The sequence below is a fragment of the Gracilinanus agilis genome, chromosome 2, assembly GCF_016433145.1.
Source record: "Gracilinanus agilis isolate LMUSP501 chromosome 2, AgileGrace, whole genome shotgun sequence".
Classification (NCBI taxonomy): Eukaryota; Metazoa; Chordata; class Mammalia; order Didelphimorphia; family Didelphidae; genus Gracilinanus; species Gracilinanus agilis.
The window spans coordinates 675,284,686-675,290,717 of record NC_058131.1 but is presented as its reverse complement, the minus strand read 5'-3'; the positions used below and the strand labels follow the sequence as shown (position 1 = coordinate 675,290,717).

General features: G+C 46.7%; 1 pseudogene; it reads left to right on the top strand.

Moving 5' to 3' along the window:
- Positions 1-261: 261 nt before the first annotated feature.
- On the top strand, positions 262-4,209 carry LOC123236437 (annotated as a pseudogene).
- Positions 4,210-6,032: the final 1,823 nt, after the last annotated feature.

The window sequence follows — 6,032 nt, the reverse complement described above, 5'->3', positions numbered from 1 at the left end:
TCACACGCCTTATTTTCCAAACAACAACAAGCATACGTTAAGCACCCATTTTCTGGAGGGCACCTCTAAAGACCCAACAGGTGAGACCAGATTCCTTACTTGTTCTGCCTTCATTTCCTGTGAGACCCTGGCTGAGGACACAGCCTGGAGCAGCTGGGAGGAGTCAGGTGTCCTGGGTTTGAGTTTGGGGATGGGCTTGTGGACTGGAAGGGGAAAGGCAGAAATACCCTGGCAGTTGCTCCCTTGCCTGAGGCAAGTGTGATGGGTTTGGGAGCTCAGCTAGCGTCTGTTCTGTTACTCTGGGCTCTTCAGGAGGATGACTGGGATAAAACTAAGACCATTTCCTGGGCTACCCAGAGCCCTGTTCTAGTCTAATCCTTCTCCCCTCTCCCAGTGGTGGCAGTGCAGTGTAGGAATGACCAGCTGGTTGTGAGTGTGCACAGAGACTTGTTTGGAAGTGGGAGGCTGATCCAGGCTGAGGAGCTGACCCTGGGCCCCTCTGCCTGTGCCCCGATGCCCTCAGACAGTCGATGAGTTCTAGGTAAGATTCCACCCTGCAGCCCAAAAGATTTCGTTGCTAAGGCCATGAAAATGGGCATTTTTTTTTTTTTGGCTAGGGATAGGCGTGTCTATGAGCTCCCTGCTTTGGGTGGGTCCTAGCTTGACTGGAGGCAGAGATGGGAGGCCAATCATTGGCCTCTCACCTCTAGTATTCTCTTCTTTCCCTAGCTGATCCTGGTGTGGAGCTCTCTGCCCAAGAGCCCAGGGCAGCAATCCATTTTCAGATTGCCTTCATCTCACCTCCCCAAGCTTTTCTGTGGCCCAGCAGGACTGGCCGGGCCTGTGAATCTAGCATGGAGTCCAGCCTCCCCCACTTACCAGCTGTGATGTTCAAAGAGCCCCTGAGCCTTTCTGTGCTTTGGGGGTCTTCTCTATAAAGCGACAGGAATAGACTGGACAACTTTTCAGGCCCCTCTCCCTCTTCATTTCCTGTGAATCTACAAACTTGCTCTTCTCAGCAAAGAGCTGAAGAAAACCCCCAACAGAGTCCCAAAGAGTCAGACACAACTGAATGACTCAACAACACCACCAAGAACTTGAGTGGCAAGAGCTTTATTTTCTGAGGCTTCAATAGATTCAGCTGTAGCAACAGAAGGTTAACTATCCGCTATATCTTTTGTTTTTAACCCTCACCCTCCATCTTAGAATCTATACTATGTATTGGTTCCAAGGCAGAAGAGCAGTAAGGGCTAGGCATTGGGGGAGAAGTGATTTGACCAGGATCATTCAGGTAGGAAGTAGTTGAAGCCAGATTTGAACCCAGAATCTCCCATCTCTAGGCCTGGCTCTCTATCTACTGAGCCATCTAGATGCCCCCTGTCTGTAGCTTGACAAGGGTTATTTCTCAGGATGACAGCTGTGGTCCTGGGCTAGAAACATTACTATTGCAGAGGTTTTTGGGTACTGGGGCCCATTAGAAACTGAGGGGATGATGGTGGTCAAAGTGGTCTGACCTGTCTGGCACAAACTACCTCCTGATTGTTCCTTGGCATATCTGGCTGCCTCAGCTAGGCTGGCTGGCCTGTGCTGTGAATACAAAGATAGGCCAAGCTCTTGGTCATGCAGTTGCTCCAGAGTGGCAGGGTCCTGTAGACCCAAGGTCATCCTGAGAACTGTCTCTTCTCCTCCAGATGACCCCAGACTTGCTGATCTATAGCATCATGTTCCATTATGCACCCAGCCTCTCCCAGAGCTCATTGGTCCTCAGAAGCAGTCCTGTCTCAGTCCCCATCCAGCGTCAATGCCCAAGGTAAGGGATGAGGGAAAGCAACTTCTAGCCTCTAGGGGTCAGGTCTTCCCCTGGCGGTCTACAGTGACCATTCCCCAGGAACTCTGGGGTGTCAGACCTTCCCTTCCAGAGTCTCTCCTCACCACCTCTTCTAGGAGTGACAATGTGAGCAGCAGAGCCATTCGTCCCACTTGGGTCCCTTTCCATTCTACCCTGTTCAGAGAGCAGCGGCTCAAATTCTCCCTTTGCCTCATGGCAGGTATGAGGTGCCAAACTTCTACCCCATAGCAAGAAGGAAGGAAACCAGCATGAATTAGGCTCTTACCTCGTGCTAAGCCATGGGAATACAAATTCAGGCAAAAAGACAATCCTTCATTTCTTTTTTTGTTTGTTTATTTTTAAACCCTTAACTTCTGTGTATTGGCTCCTACATGGAAGAGTGGTAAGGGTGGGCAATGGGGGTCAAGTGACTTGCTCAGGGTCACACAGCTGGGTCAATCCTTCATTTCAAGGAATTTACATTGTAATGGGGAAAATAACACACAAAGGAGCTGAAAAGTAGGTGGCAAGATGGGGGAACAGAGAAGCAAAAGTACCCCATGGTTCTGAAATTCAGAATCCAGGAATGAGATGAAGGCCAGCCTAGACCTTTTACAAAATGGCAGCGCCAAGAAGCATTCCGCAGTGGAGAAGGGAGCAGGCCTTTTTGAGGGCTAATTCAAGTTAAGAAGGCCACGGAGATGTGAATGTTATAGGATAAGGAGGCCCCAGATTCTGAGGGAAGTTCCAGGTCAAAATAGCATCAAAGGGATGACTTGAAATCCCAAAGCCAAGTACAGAGGCAGGGAGTGGGGAACAGGCAGGAGAAGGAGTGACTTGGATTTGTTTGTTTGTTTTTGTCCAAGAAGGGGTTAGGATGGAAACAAAAAGATGAACCTGTTCTCCTTATCCTTAACTTCTAGATGACTGGAGAACAGAGAGGGCCTCTTCAACCTTCCAGCTGGGGAACTCGATCCATTTCCAGGCTGATGTCCACACTGGCTACCATGTGCCCTTGAGGATCTTTGAGCTGCACAGCCACCTGGACCCCAGACCCAGCCTCTGCCCCCTGCCATATTGTCATTGACTTCAATGGCTAAGAGGATGCAGAAAGACAAGGAAGGGCTAGGGTGGCTCCATCTGACCTAGGCCTCTTGCACCCAGGTGCCTGGTGGATGGACAACAGAAGACTCTTCTTCAATCTTCATTTCTCCACAGCCCAGGCAAGATGTGTTGCATTTCAAGGTAGACTCCTTCAGGTTTGCTCAAGACTCTTAAGAACGAGGTAAATCGGCTCCCTTGGAAGCTATAGTTTCTGGATTCCTTCGCCTCCTGTACTCCCTAGCTGTGTGACTTTGGGCAAGTCACTTAACCCCCATTGCCTAGTTCTTCTGGGTCTTCCTAACCCCCTCCCCTCCTCTTCCTAGATCTAAAAGCCACAGCCACTGACCAGGCCCCCAGTGCCCTTAACAAAGCCTGTTCCTACAGCTCAGCAGATGACAGGTGAGTCTCTTGATAATTTAGGGTGAGGGGAGGAGGGAGGATAAGAGCAAAGAGTTTTCTACTATATGCACTCTATGACTTCCTGGCGCATTCCCGCAGTGCCTTGTCCTTTTTCTCTTCCAGGTGGGAACCTGGGGAAGGCCCCAGTGACATCTGCAGCTGCTGCTGCGAGGCGAGACCTGCACGTCTCTCCCAGCATCCAGGAAACGGAGCCTGGTGGACCAGGAGCCGGGTGAGTCCCAGCAGAGCCACGTCTGGTGGGATCCTTTGGGTGGGAGCTGTGGACCGGCTCTGTGAGGAATTCATGAGGAAAGGAAATGACTGCCTTAAGAGCCCGGGGGTTAGTGGTTTACAACTGGCAGAGACAAGCAAAAGCACTGGCATTGGATTAGGTGATTTCAACAGAAATGGGCTTCAGAGGCTGCTAATTAGTAGAAGTCCAAATGAAGAGACTGGCTTGATCAGGACCGAAGACATCAGAGGAAGAGAAGGTCATAAATTAGGTAGAACCGAGGCTCTAGAAGACTTTCATCACAGGATCCTGGAATTTGGGTCAGCAGCGAGCTGTCTCAGCTGCCTCCCTTGTCTCCTAGGCAACCTGTCAGAATGAGAGGCTAACCTGATGCTGGGGCCTCTGGTCCTATAGGAAGCTGGGAATGGGCTCAGATCAGGGCAGGAGAATCATGTGGGAGGTAGGTAAAGGGTCTGGCTCAGTAATGGAGGCGTCTGCCTTGGCCTCATTCCAATCTTAAGCCCTGGCCCTCTCCTTCTTGCTCTCAGACATCCCAGGATGGCCAGGGCTGCTCCTGGGGTTGACAGGAGGGATAGCTGCTACAGTCTTTCTAGTGATATGCCTCATCCTAGGCAGTCACAAATAAATGTCTGCTTATTCCAGGAGTAGCTCCAGGGCTTCTATCACTCTGAAATAAAGTGAAAGAAAACACAGCTGTGTCTGTCATCAACTTGGAGGATGGAGGAAAGATTAGAAGGTAATTTCATAGAGCTGGAAAGCCAGAAAACAAGGACTTTTTAAAAAATCATTTTTATTCATTTCATTAAATATTTCCCAATTACATATAAACATCCTTAATCTAAAATAATAAAATAAATTAATAAAAATGATAAATAATAAAACAAATAAATGTAAATAAATAAAATTTTAAAAATTGAGTTCCAAATTCTCTCTTTTCTCTCTCCCTTTCTCTCTCTCCTTCTTCCCCCTCCTTGAGAAGTCAAGGAATTTAATATTGCTTATACATGGGAAGTCATGTAAAATATTTCCATATTAGCCATGTTGTAAAAGAAAACACAAAATAAACCCCCCCAAAAAGAGGTTTGTTTTTTTTAAAATCTGCTTCACTCTGCATTCATTAATTCTCTCTCTAGAGGTGGGGAGCATTTTTCATCATGAGTCCTTTGGATCTGTCATGGATCTTCGTCTTGAGCAGGATAGCTAAGACTTTCCCAATTGATCATCTTTACAATACTGCTATTATTTTGTATACTATTTCCCCAGTTCTGCTCACGTCACTGCCTGAGTTCATAGATGTCTCCCAAGATGTTTCTGAAACCATCCTATTCTTCATTTCTTATAGCACAATAATTCCAGCAAAATCATATACCATAACTTGTTCAGCCATTCCCTAACTGATGGGGGCTCCCAATTCTTGGCCACCACAAAAGAGCTGCTATCAATATTTTTGTACAAATAAGTCCTTTTCCCTTTGATCTCTTTGGGGTAGAGATCTAGTGGTGGCATTTCTGGATCAAAGGGTATGAATAGTTTTATAACCCTTTGGGCAAAGTTCTAAATTGTTCTCTAGAATGGCTGGACCAGTTCACAACTCACAGTTCACAACAGAATTTATTCTAAGACAGAAGAAGTCCCTGTCTACCTTTAGGCCAAGTATTCTTATATAATAAAAAAATAAAATCAAAACTGATTATAAAATAATTACATATTTTTAAAAGTACATTAGTGCCCCAATTTTGCCATAGCCCCTCCAGTGTTTATTTTCCTTTTCTGTCAAGTTAGCCAATCTGATAGGTGTGAGGTAATATCTCTGAGTTGAAACAAGTGCTTTATTTTTTTTTTTTACCAGTATTTACTTTTTTTTAAAATCCTTAACTTCTGTGTATTGGCTCCTTGGTGGAAGAGTGGTAAGGGTAGGCAGTGGGGGTCAAGTGACTTGCCCAGGGTCACACAGCTAGGAAGTGTCCGAGGCTGGGTTTGAACCTAGGACCTCCAGTCTCTAGGCCTGACTCTCAATCCACTGAGCTACCCAGCTGCCCCCTAACCACAGCATTTACTTTTTAATTAAAAATTGTTTTTCTCTGGAAGTGAATAGCATTCTTTCCCATAAGTCTCTCAGAACTGTCCTAGATCATTATATTGCCCACAATAGCTACATCTATCACAGTTGGACATTCCACAAATATTGCTGCTACAATGTACAATTGAAACAAGTGCTTTAAAACCTGGCAGGGAAGAGGGGAAGGAGATGGTGTTTGCTCCAGAACCATGACCACAAAGGTGTAACTTGGATATATTTTGGTGTTCGTGGAAACTTGGTCTCTGGTAAGACTTGGAAGGAACCCCGTAAGTTATAAAGAGACGTCTCCCCCCCCCCCAGATAAAGCACTATGTATGGTCTTACAGCTGGGCCACTTGGTGAGATACCACCAAAATCTCCCAGTAAGT